Source organism: Sabethes cyaneus, chromosome 1, assembly GCF_943734655.1.
Source record: "Sabethes cyaneus chromosome 1, idSabCyanKW18_F2, whole genome shotgun sequence".
Classification (NCBI taxonomy): domain Eukaryota; kingdom Metazoa; phylum Arthropoda; class Insecta; order Diptera; family Culicidae; genus Sabethes; species Sabethes cyaneus.
Genome location: NC_071353.1, coordinates 129,806,680 through 129,820,646, shown reverse-complemented (window position 1 = coordinate 129,820,646; position 13,967 = coordinate 129,806,680). Strand labels below are relative to the sequence as shown.

Below are 13,967 nucleotides of genomic sequence, written 5' to 3'. Positions count from 1 at the left end.
CCCTTATGTTTTTATACAACAGACTTCGCAGCCAGCTGTTAGAATACAGAACACTTGCAGGGCCAGTTGCTACGTTCCTATTGATTCCAACAGCCTCTCCCAGCCGAGATTCGAACATATACGACTGGCTTATTAGGCCAGCACCATACCTCAAGGCCACCTGGGAGGTTAAATATAGTACTAGATAAAATATAGTACTTTCACCTAATGGTTGTCTGGTTTGGGCGAAACTGCCCGAAATAGAAAAAAAAATTGAATTTTGAAATTTTTTGTTTTCATTTATTTTATAACTTATTAAATATGCGTCCTAGTGACAAACAGTGTTCAGTGAAAATGTATATATTAGCATAGTGTAAAACTTTGTAGAACTCTCGAAAGCAGTAAAAAATCGGGTGCAAAGTTATTGAGCATAATTGATTTTTAGGCGCACCTTTTTAACCCATCATTATAAAAGATAGATAGTTAATGTATTCAGCAAAGTTGCTTATTTTAGTATGTTTAGTTACTTTTTACAGAAAAAATTTTTTTTTGAAATTATTTAAAAAAAACAAGTTCGTATCACCCTAATAGGTGAATTCAAGGTCACCCTATCTATTAGTGCAGAAAGATGCGCTTATTTTATTATTTAACTTCTCCGAAGACACCACCCTTGAAAAATTACGCATTTTTTACCCAATTGCTAATGTCCGCGTTTTTTCAAAATTTGACCACTGTGCACTAGTACAAAAATTTTTTTTGGTGCGCACTAGTTTTAAGCCGGAATATCTGGTTTTAGGAGATCCAGCGGCGCATCCAAGCGGGAAATCGGGCCTACTTTGCCCTCCGTAAAACGCTACGATCAGGAAGCATACGCCGCCGCACGAAGCTAACAATGTACAAAACGATTATTAGACCGCTAGTTCTTTATGGACTTGAAGCCGTGACGCTGCTTACGGAGGACATACGCGCCCTTGCCGTGTTTGAACGGAAAGTTCTGCGGACGATATTTGGCGGAGTACAAACTAAACGCGGAGAGTGGCGGGGGCGTATGAATCACGAGCTACAGGCACTGCTTGGGGAGACTCCCATCGTACATCTAGCGAAAGTTAGCAGGCTACGGTGGGCCGGACACGTCGTAAGGATGCCGGACGACAGTGTGACGAAAATAGTATTCTTCAACAACCCCACCGGCACCAGGAACAGGGGGCCCAACGTGCACGATGGCTCGACCAGGTCGAACGCGATTTGCGACTTCTGAGACGACTAGGGAATTGGCGACGAGTGGCCCAAGACCGAGTTGAATGGAGACGAGTGCTTGTAACAGCACGAGCCACCCCGGCTCTATGCTGCTGAAGAAGAAGAATCTGGTTTTAGGATTATGGAACCTTTGGAAGAGTTTCTTAAAATTGAAAGTTCTATCCTCTAGCGAAATGAAAATTTTAATTAATCTTCCTAAAAGTGAACTAAAAAAAATATTTTTCTTCAGTTTCAATGTAACACATTGATGTGTTCTGCAAAGTTTTATAGCAAATTATTACAAGAAATTTTGCTGTAGACAGTAACCTTATATCTCTTCAGTAAAGATAGAAAAATCGTATTTCTCATATACCTACATATAAAAAATCGTTAAAATCAGTTTTCCTATTTTAACTTTTTTTGTAGTTGTTGTATGACTTTTTCTCGTTTTGCAAAGTTATTCAAATAGTAAAAATACACAGCATTGCCGAATGTAGTATACCTCTATCTTTGCTTGTTTAGGAACTGTAGAACTTTTAATATAAAAATATCCTAATTTTGAGCCGAATTACTCGAGAAAAAGGCAACATTTTATTCAAAAACTCTGTCCAGGGAATCAAAATAGTTTCACGAATATTGCAAACTTTTATAAATCATGTCTAAAATCACAGAAGTTAGACAAAATTTATAGACTGACAAAAGCTGAAGCTGTTCCGAACCAAATCAGTGAACGATTTTCTGGTGTTGTGTTGTGAAATAGCCCCAGTTCTGACGCATGCCAATCGCAGAACCGAACGAGACCGGGTAGACACTTATTCCTCATCCTGTCCACAATGGGTTCCCACGACAGCAATTATCATGTTCAATCACGACTTTTGCCCAATTGGACACCAATTTTCCCGTACAGTACCGCGCGCACGCCTCGGGGGGAATCATCAAGTCGTAGGCAATTGCGCTGTCCGCGTTCCGACCAAAATCGGAGCTAAAATCAGGGCGTCAAAACATTCACGCAACAAAAGCGATGCAGCAAAGGCAGCAGCAGCCAAATCTTTGTTTCGTTTCTGCCCGTTTCACCACACTGCGCGCTGCTGCCGTCATCATCAACACCGACACCGATTGCCTTGACGGGGTTATTCAGATTCGGAAAACAAGATGGAATTGGTGTGTCGTGTGTGTGTGAATGTCAGTGTAGATTTTAGTAACATGGGTGCGAAGAAAAATGCGTTTTTCCCATACACTTGGTCCGAGCGCGCTCTCATCGAGAGGCCAGTTAATTGGTTGTAATGTTTTCGAAGTCCAAGAACCTTTTAGCTTTTAACTGCTCGTTTGGGGAGGACTGTGAGTTGCGTACAAATTCTTTCTTGAATCAGAGTCAGCGCTTTCCAGAATCAGAAATTGACTCACGACGAAAATTTCCTTAAATGCATCGTTTGTTTTGGGTCAGACCTCGGAGGCCAACCTTGTAATTGGTTGAAACAAGTTCGACGTTCGTCATTGTAGCGATAGCAAGTAAGTTGTTTGCATCGAAGACAAAAACGAAGTCAACTTACATGAACATGAAGCCAATGAACCTGCAGGAATGTTAATCGAAATTAGTCAAAATTTCTGCCGCACTTATGCGCGCAGCGCTATTGTTTCTGTCGCATCTTGGTGACAACATGTTTATAGCAAACAATGTAAACGAATCGTTTAAAAGTAATTGAACTCGTCGCTACGAGTCTTTTGTTCATTGTTCAGCAACAATGTGTCTGTGCTATTATTTAAAGAAAGCATACATAATCTCGAGCCGGAGTCGGAGTGCGTTGCCATCGTTTTCGTCATCGGTTGACAGCAACGAAAACAGCGCCGCTTGGAGCGATTCGATGCGGCACGGCAATATGCAAAACAGCAGCGTTGCGTGAGTGGGTGTCGGTGGATCCGTGTGCGCGCACACGCCAAACAGACCATTTCCGACTGATCCGAACGAGCGCCTGTAAAGAGTTCGAGTGGCGTGTAAACAAAGCCGGCTGGCGTTTGTTGTTGGTTATCGATTATTGTACGGCTGATTATTACAGACCACAAAGCTGGAAACGCCATGGTTCACGTTTCCTATTTGGTTTTGAGCGGTGCGGAATTGAATGAATTACTCAAACCACTTTTTCGGTTATGTCACTCGCTCGCGAAACAAAGTAAAAACAAAAAACAACAAACTCGGCGAGGAGGCGCACTATCGGAAAAAAGGTGGCGCACACAGGATTCCGTTTTGGATAGCGGATGGACCATTAAAACTAGCTTTATGGCTATTGGCGTGGCCACGCGGCGTTGTGAGATGTGAGTAATTTGTGCATATGCTTTCGGCTGCTAATATGTTAGTTTCCGAACTTCGGGGGCACCCACTCGATAGCGGCCCACGTGACGTGACAGAGCCGCGTCGGTGAACACTCGGGAGATTTATGTAGTTTGCTTAACGGAGTTTCTGAATTTGGAACTGTACCATGTTTGATATATGTCCGATGCGCTAATGAATGCGTAGTAATAATGTGTCGTTTAAAAAAAAGTGGATAAAGACTTCGGCTTCTTCGGCGACCTACTCTGCGGACTGAGTCGGGACTTTTGTTTTGTATCTTTCATTGAATTAGGATTATGTCTGCCTTGAAGATTGGCGTATTCGATAGCGTTCCATAAGTAGATTCGAAGACTTTTCTCTCGGAATGAAAAGGCGGATAACTTTTCAATCCTAAGAAGCTTTGATAGATATGCCTGAACGCATGATTGGTTGCTATCTGGTTATGATTTTCGATGAAACTGGGATGAAATATTGAATATTTTTCTACTTTTCGGAAGACAGTTTTATAACGGTCCTCAGAATATTCTAGTGGAGCTCCTAATTTTATTAGCGGCTTTATGAAATTGCTCTTGAAGACCTGTAGAGGATCATAAACATCGTTGATAACTGCCCTTCGTACAACGCATCGGCTACCGAATATCAACTCAGTATATACAACCAGAATGTAAGACGAATGCGCACGAAAATAAACAAATTATTTGCTGTTCCTGCTGTTCCTGATCCTACCGTATCTGTTTTTTCTAGACCCAGCACAGCGTTACTCGCTGGCATGTCGCTACTGAATATGCTACAGAAATGTACAGTTACTAATACAGTAATGTTCCGATTTTGTCAGCCCAAATTTCAACATGGGGAAACTGACAAAATCGGGAAATTTTTTTTTCGAAAATTTTTTCAAAATTCAAGACTCAAGACCTTGCAGTATCGAAGACTTCTACTAAAAATTAAATTTTAACCCTCAATTGGTCAAGCGAAGGCTCAATGAACCGGGCACAGCACACTGGTCCAGAACCTTTTTTGGTGCGCATTAGCTTTGAGCGGGAAAACTTGGTTTTAGGTTTATGGAACCTTTGGACGAGTTTCTTAAAATTAAAATTTCTATCGTTCAGCGGGATTCATATTTTGATTAATCCCCCTAAAAATGAAACAAAAAAATTATTTTTCTTCAGTTTCAATATAACACATTGATGTGTTCTGCAAAGTTTTACAGCATATTATTACAAGAAATTTTGCTGAAGACAATAACCTTCTATCTCTTCAGCAAAGATAGAAAAATTCTATTTGTCATAAATGAAAAATTGTTAAAATCAGTTTTTCTATTTTAGCTGTTTTTGTAGTTGTTGTCTGACTTTTTACTGTTTTACAAAGTTGTACAAATAGTAAAAATACACAACATTGCTAAATATAGTACACCTCTACCTTTGCTTGTTTAGGAACTATAGAACCATAAAAATACCCTAATTTTGACCCCGAATTACTCGCAAGATGGCATCATTTTATTCAAAAAGTCTCTCCAGAAAATCGGAATAGTTTCAAGCAGGCTGAAAAGTTTTATAAAACAAGTCTTAAAGCACAAAAATTAAACAAAATTTATAGGCTGACAAAATCGGGATAAAAAGCTGATAAAATCGGGGGCAGAAAAAATCGCGGGTAGACAATATCGGAACATTACTGTAGTGCGAGTGTTGTTTAGCGATAGAGAATTCGACTTTTTGAATGCAGATTTTTGCTTTTTTTTGTTGGAGAATGCAGATTTTTTGAATGCAGATTGGTTTACAAGATTCTGTAAGAAACGCGAACTGAAATCTCTACCAAATAATCCGGGCGGGGTGAATCCCGGTGTAGTGGTTATCATTCACGCCTCTCACGCCGAGGACCCGAGTTCAAGTCTCAACCCCGCAGAAGTCAGGAATGACCCAAGCTGTTAATGACTATAATCAAACAAAACAAAATTAACCCTCAGAATATATATTCCCGCCCTTTGTTCTCGGCTAAGCTATACCATAGCAGCTTTACAGATTCTATAGGAGGTAACTGGTGAGTTGATTCTTAAAATTACGCAATCTATGTAACGTAACTAATTCTTCAAGCACCTAAAACATCAGAAAAACAGAGCGTGTGAAAGAATCCACAGTGGAGTATTTGGACCTAAAAGCTGGTGAAAATGAGGAAAGTTGAAATTCGCTCAATCCCCTCCAATTAAACCTTGCTGTCTTCCCAGATACCTATCACACAATGTAACGTTAATTTTGAAACCATTTGTCTTGTTTACATCTTGCATAGAGCTGTCAAACTTCGAGTAAAAATGGGCCATATATTTTCGCTCATGTAGGTAAGGATGTTGCCTTTCACATTGCATAGGCCTATTATATATCCTATCGACCAGCTGTAAAAAGGCTTTTAAAACTCAAAGATTTTACAATTATTTTTGACATAGACTTTAGATTTCAGTTAATATAATGATGACAGGCGATCAGTTTTTATTATAGCAAATTAGCACAAATATGTTGCTACTTTAAAGTGATATTTGTTCATGTTCTCACCTTTTCTCATCACAATCTTTGATGCTATTTGATAGCTTAGAGTTCCAGGAAGAGCGTTGTGAGTGAAATTTTTGCAACTTTTTGCAATTTTATGAAATAAAAACTTTTTACTAAATGATGAAGTATTCCATTTCGCAGCATTTTTCTTATGATAAATTATACTATCATGAAAAGTATAATTTATCATAAAAAAAATGCAAAATTGAATATTTTCAATCATTTGAAAGATAAATTGTATGTCATTGTGCTTGTGAGACACCAGAGGAATGCTCTATAAAGTAATTGAACAAGAAACTTTAGGTATTGAAAGAGAAATTCGTCAAATTTCTTTAATGTCTATCAAATTTGCACATGCTTTGAGTTTCTTCATTACGTAATTTATTCGATAAGCGTGTTATCAGTCAAAAGGCCTGTTTTGTAAGAAGAATAAGTACATGCTGGATCTGGATTAGGTTTTCCTGTGATAATTTCCGGAGGGTCACCCATCGAAGGGATTCAATAATGAATCGAGAGAGAAGCATACGCAGGAAAATGAAGGCAAGTGTTTAAGATCTCACCTCTCTCTCTCCACAACTCTCCACAACTCTCCACACACCTCTCCTTGGCACCTCTCTCTCTAATACACACCTGTCTTTCTCACCTCCCTCTCTCTCCCCCCCTCTCTCTCTCTCTCTCTCTCTCTCTCTCTCTCTCTCTCTCTCTCTCTCTCTCTCTCTCTCTTTCTCTCTATCTTACCTCTCTCTCTCTCATACACATCTCTTCCTTTATTCACACAATTTCTAAAAAAGTTTCCATTCTTCATCTACAGTAAAAGTTATATCAGAAAAGTTGCACTACACTACAAGGTAGATACAAACATAATTCCTTAAAAAATTACTTCATAGAACTAATGATACTATTTTTCACTCATTACCGCTTGTTTACTCTAATAAAAATGATTAACAATACTTTTGACCAACTTTTCGGCTCAACTACTCCTATGTGGAATCGTTAAGCACCTTGGAAGATTGACTAATGAAACAACATGGGGACAACGCATGGAGGAAAAAGGTAGGAGGATACTTGAAGTTTACACGATTGTGTATAGAGAAGAACTACTTTATAGTTAGGAGAAACTACTACAGACAATTGAAAGGTGCACCAATGGGCAATCCACTATCACCGTTCTAGAGCGAACTGTTTATGGCTAACGAACAGAATCAGTTACCCCTGAAAAGATGTTCAGCATTTACTTATGCTGGAACTGGAGAACTGGAAACCATGCTTGCAGCCATAAACAGCACGCACAAGAACACTTACCAACGAAATAAAAAAAAAGAAAACTTCCTTTTTTGGACATATTGAAATTAGGCAAATAGAAAGTGCAGGAACCTGGAAATTTGAAATATACAGAAAACCCACAAATATAAAATGTGCTATACCTAGCTCATCGAACTACTCGTATCAACATAAAATGGCGGCTTTCCATCATATGATATATACCCAAGCAACAATGTGAGGTTTATTGTGCTCTTATGGCGGTTTTCATGACCAATTTTGGTCTTAAATGCCATCATAAGAGTGTAATAAAACTCAAATTGTTACCTGGGTAGAACCATCAATGACGCAAATAATGTAGTCTGCAAGTCGTAGGTGAAATACATATCTATCGGGAATAAAATTAATAGTTGAATTCAATCGTGAAAAATTTTCTTTAGTTTCAATCTTCTCTAATGTATTTAGTGCTACTTTCGCTAACTCGTTTGAAGTCGAAAGTGCTCTCCGTCATGTTCCATGCAACGTTCTAAACATTGGTAACATAAGTTTTTCCGATGACGATGTTATTGCTGCGATTGGTAAGCTGAAGTCCTCTACCTCTTATGGACCTGACAGAATTCCTGCAATTTTAATTAAAAAATGTGCAACTGCGCTCTGTTACCCGTTTAAAATAATTTTCAACAAATCATAATCGCAAGCTGTATTTCCTATGTAGAGTAATCAACGTATTTTGGACCCCCTCAACAGCTGTACATAATTTGGACACTTACAGCAAAATCAAATGGAAGTGTCCAACTTATGTACAGCTGCTGAAGGGGTCCAAAATAGGTTGGTTACCCTACATGTTAGAAAACGACTATTATGTTTCCGGTCTTCAAAAAAGCGATAAGCAGAACATTACCAACTACCGAGGTTTAATATCCCTGTGCGCTGCCTCCAAAACTCCAAAGTTTTGTGTAACAAACTAAGTTCTATATCTCAAGCGACCAACATGGCTTCTTTCCAAGCAGATCGATAACCATTAATTTGGCTCAGTTCACATCACACTGAAATTAACGTATAGAAGATAGTGCTCAAGTTTACCATATATCGCATTTGACCGAGTCGATTGTTCTATTCTGGTGGCAAAAATTGCTCCATTGAATTGGGAGCTTCCTATAGCTTCGTCAAGTGACTCAGATCATACCTGATTAACCGTTTCCTTTCTGAGACGACTGGAAACTATGAATCATACAGCTTCTTCAGCTCATCAGGTACACGCCACAAGGAAGCAATCTCGGGCCTCTGCTTTTTTCTTTGTTTTTCAATGACGTCCGTCTTATTATATCACCAGGATGCAGACTACTTTATGTGGATGATCTTAAACTGTTTCTTTTGATATGAACCATAGCATACTGCATTGAACTTCAACGATATCTGGATGGATCTGTTTGGATGGTGCTCCAATAATCACAGCTTATCACTGAGTATGCTCAAATGTTACGTGATCTCTTTCACATGCAGAAAACAATCGATTGTGTGGGACTACACCTTATCTGGTCAGATTCTTTCGAGAGTATCAACTTTTAGGGATCTTGAGATATTGCTGGACTCTCGGGTGTCTTTCAGTGATCATTACTCACTAATTATTGCACAGGCGAATAGAAATCTGGGCTTTATTACAAGAATTGGAACGAAGTTCACTGAACCATACTGTCTGAGAGCACTATATTACTGCCTTGTGCAATCGGTTTTAGAAACCTCAGCGATAATTTGGAGCCCCTATGCAGATATTTCGGTTTAATAGAACTGAGGCGATACTGTCTAGATTACTATGATATGCTTTTAGATCTCTGCTTTGGCGTAACTCAATAGAACTTGACTCCTTCCTATGTGGAGTGTTGTCGTTTGCTTAATTTGGAATCGCTTGCTCAACGGAGAGACCTGGCCAGAGCCATTTCCATAGGAAAGCTTTTAACCGGTAAAATTGATGCTTCTAATCTTCTTATGCAAATTAACAGTCTGGCGTAGATTGCCTCCGCCGTCCCAAGATTTCTAGTAATGATGTCGGGGTCATCTGCGAAGGCGTTAACTACTCTTGCTGAAGATCGTACTTCTCTTTTCGATGCCCGCTCGCCGGATCATACCTTCAATAGCGATATTGAATAACATACAGGACAGTCTATCCCTTTGCCGCAAGCCTCTGCACGATTCGAAAGGACTCGAGAGTATCACCGAAACGCGCACGTAGCACATTACTCGCTCCAGGATAGCTTTGATCAGCCGCGTCAGTTTGTCCGAGAACCCGTACTCGTGCATTATCTGCCATAGCTGTTCGCGTTCAACTGCATCGTATGCTGTCCTGAAATCCACGAAAATATGATGCGTGGGCACGTTGTACTCTTAACATTTCTGTAGGATTTGTCGGTGAGTAGAAATTTTATCCGCAGTAGCACGGGCCCCTATAAAGCCTGCCTGATACTGCGCTATGAATTCTCTTGCATTTGCGGATAGACGACGCAACAAAATCTGGGAGAGCACGTTGTAGGCGGCGTCGACCAACGTGATGCCGTGGTAATTACAGCAATCTAGCCGGTCGCCCTTTTTGTGGATGGGACAGACTGCACCTTCCAAGACCTAGAGCGATATTGAACAGCTGTCGCCTTGTTTCAACCTTCGCCGCGTCTCAAAGGCACTCGAGAGAGTCCCGCACACAAAACACATCACTCGATCCAGTGACAGCACTAGTCAGTTGCGTCAGTTTATCCGGAAAACTGTATTCCTGCAATGTCTTCGATAACTGGTCTCAATCGACTGTATCGTATGCTGCTTCGAAGTTAATAAATTATCGAAGTGGAGCTGTCGACTGATGATGATTCCCAAATATTGTTGACGGCAGGACAGTAAATCGGCAAAGCAAAACGACACTTTATTTATTGTATGCCCGACGTTTCGATGGATTTGAATCTTTTTCAAGAAGTGGATCTAACAAACGGAAAGCGGAGAGTGGCGGAGACGTATGAATCACGAGCTACAAGCCCTGCTTGGAGAGATTTCCATCGTACACCTGGCGAAAGTTAGGAGACTACGGTGGGCCGGCCTCGTCGCAAGGATGTCGGATGACTGTGCAGTGAAATCCGTTCTCTTCAAGAACCCCACCGGCACCAGAAATAGAAGGGCCCAACGTGCTAGATGGGTCGACCAGGTTTAAGCCGATTTGCATGTGTCGAGACGCGCAACGAATTGGCGACGAATAGCTCAGGACCGAGTACAATGGAGAGGAATTCTTGATACGGCAAGATCCACCCCGGCTCTCGGCTGCTAAAAACAAAACAAGATATTAGGCAAAAAAACTAAACGTGTCTGGCCGAATCTCCCTGTCTTTCGCTAGCTTCGTTGCTTATTTTACGCAATTGGAAACGAAATGCAAGAAAAAAGAAAAACTTGGCAGGATCACCACTGCTGATACCATTTTAGGACATAACGCAAACTATATTAATATGATTATCAAACTTTAAGGTTTTATGAACCACTGACAATGCTTTAGGTTCGCTATTTCCCGTGGCAACCCTATAGCAGGTTGTGAATAATACGGCGGAAGTAGTCTTTTGGGCATGTCCAATCATAACAATATGGTTGTCAAACTTTAAGAGTTTCATGCCTCGTAAATTTTAGAAGACACCCATAATGGTGTCAGATGTCTCCAAATGGCCTTAGAGCAGCTAGTTATAAAAATCTGTTCTTTGTACTGTTTCAAATTGCTAGTTATAAACAAAGTAGATGTAAATGTGATTTGAAACTTGTTACAGAATATATATTCATGATTACAAATATTCATGTAAATGTAAAACTTTGCAAATTCAGTTCAGGAATTGAGTACTCACGTCAAGTTATAATGTTTCCTTTTTTCTGCTACACTTAAGTTATGCACCGTCTTGATGGAGCTCTGTTTCCAGTCGATTTGTCAGCTTCGCATGAAGTTGTCGTGTACGTGTCCACAAACAAAACAACCGCTTCTTCTGCAGATAGTCGCTACGCAAATTCTAGTTTCTCCGGGTTGACATAAACCGCAAACGGCACGTCATTATCAGCTTATTACAAATCGATCGTCGTTTTTAAAACCGGACGGTTTTCTCTTCAAACCCTCACTGTTTCGCTGTTTTGATTTGAAAAATTTTCACGCAACGACATACAATCCACCAGCAACCAACAATTGAACTACAATTTTTCTTTTCAGTCAAACCAACCAGCTCACATAACACGAAAATCAAAATTCACGCAAAAAAAACTTTCAAAATTCCACTTTTCTCGCCGCAATTAAACACTTTTCTTCGACGTCGTCTTCGAGCTCCTCAGCCTCAGTTGTCTGTCGTAACCGCGCGCCTGCTTCCGCCCCTCGTTGCGCGAAAGTGTACCCACGGCGCGAGTTTGCTTTAGAGCTCTCCTCCTATCGCAAGATTGGCCACTATCGGCCAACTTATGATGCCCCCGCAGGTGAGCCCTGGCCTCGACGACCAACTTAGGTGACACGAAGCACGGATTTCTTCACTTCACATACACACACTGTACCCTTGAGGAACGAGTGGCAGAACGCTGCTACCTTTCCGAAGCCCTCCGCAGTGGTGTCCGGCCGGTTTCAGAAATAACTGCAACGAAGGCGACGAACTTTGCACACACCACAGTTTTAAAACAGAAACCCACGTCGCTGGAACCGAAACGTAAACCATCAACATCACTCGCAAAGGCACCACCGAGAAATGACGGCCGCTGCGAATGTGATGTGTGAGATGATGCGGCGAGACTTTGCGCGACTCGCGGACTACACAGCAGAAACCCGTTTTTCTTCAGCTTCAACAGGCAGAGCGGCCAGAGCCAGAGCCAGAGCGTTCATCGTTCGTCGTTCTACCAACAAAACAACCATCGCATCGCCAAGCTCTAGCATCAAGCAGACACTTGAGCCGTAGCCGATATCCGCCAAACTGGTAGCATGGGAGCAAGCCAAGAGAGAGCGAGCAAGAGCGAAACCCAAAACCATCGGCGCGCGATCACTTCACTTCACAGGCGAGCGTCAGCAGAGCAGAGCCCGAACAAACCGAAGCGAAGGCGTGCTTCGTCGTCTGGTATAGGCCGCGTTTGTTTTCAATTCTCCTGAAAAAAATATGTTATCTCGGCTACCAACGGGTGAGCGTGTAAGTGTGGCCCAGAGTTCGATGCGTGTGTGAAAAACAAAACATGCGCAACAGCCCACTCCATATTGCGGCCGGGTTGGAAAACATAAAGTTGATGTTGTGTTTTCTCATCATTATCAGTCTATGTTCGCTATAATCTCGCTCGTATACATACGCCTCCCTGTGTGGGTGAATATTGAATATGACAATGAAAAGAACACCAGTTGAATCGAATGGAAGAAAGCTTTCTGCCGAAACAGAAAATGCAACTGCAGCAGCGGCGCGAAAGTCTGGGCTGCTGTGGGTGAAACTTGAAAGATTTCTGATCATACTGATAGAAATCTGATAGAAAATCGCAACGTTTTCTGATAATGCATATGTAGACTAATTTCAAGCCAAACCAAATAGCTTGTTGTTTTGTGTGTACAATATTTCGTTTCTTTATTTGTTTATTTGTTATAAACTTGTTGCAAACGGAAATGTCAGTCTTATTTCGCTTAAAAGAAAATAATGTTTATAGCATTTATATTACTTTTGCATTCCACTGAGATAGACAGTGTTTGATATAGTATTTACATCCGTTCACACCTAGTGATGTCCGTTAATCGTTCGATTAATTCAACTAATCGAATAATTATAAAAATATTCGAATAATTTTTAATCGAATACTGCCAGCACGAGTAGTTGAATTAATCGAATAGTTCAAAGGAAATAATATGAATGCGAATAATCCCCGAATAATGGCCGCTAATCGTTCATAATCGTTCGATTAATCGAATTAATTAAAAAAATATTCGAATATTTCTAATCGAATACCACTAGCACGATTAGTTGAATTAATCGATTAGTGCAGACAACGCTCGCCGATTAATCGGTAATCGAATAATTGAAAATTTCGGACATCACTATTCACACCTTTCTACATCAGTTATTTCTATTTATCTGTCACTTCTTTTGAACGCGATAGTAGATAATAACTTATGAATGAACTAAATCCTGTGCTGTACAAATGTTACTCCATGGTTTTTATTCCTTCCTTTCTAAGGGGACTAAAGTTCGATGCTTTTTATAGCTTAATGAATGACGTATCATACCGTTCGATTCGATATTGCTAAATGAATTATTTATCAGTTTTCTGCATAATATTGTGGTGGAAGTAGTCGATCGCTAGACGACCATGCCATGATACCATAATACCATGCTGCAAGGTATATGGTGCACTTCCGTTGATTATAGTTATTTCTGTACTGCGATTTAGACAGGGCTGAGATAAAATATTTTACTTTACTGGTTTTAATTATAGATAGTACAGTATTATTTGCGCGACAAATAAAAGGGTGTGTTTATCTACCAGACCACCGAGTACCATTTTGATGATTCTTTGTGCAATTTCGAATGATCCAAGTCAATCACGGAAAACGCACGGATGATCAAACTGTAAGCAAAGCAACGCAAAGCCTAGGTGCTACATTCCGTTAT

The 13,967-nt window shown here is 40.5% G+C and overlaps 1 protein-coding gene across 1 annotated transcript in view; it reads right to left on the bottom strand.

Annotated features, from left to right (window-relative positions):
- The window catches only part of LOC128739408 (uncharacterized), a 212,932-nt gene extending 200,863 nt beyond the window's left edge, over window positions 1–12,069 (bottom strand). Inside the window, exon 1 of the mRNA XM_053834896.1 lies at window positions 11,205–12,069. The gene's annotated coding sequence lies outside the window, so the exon portion shown is untranslated. The remainder of the gene's footprint in view (window positions 1–11,204) is intronic.
- Between the last annotated feature and the right edge of the window lie 1,898 nt (window positions 12,070–13,967).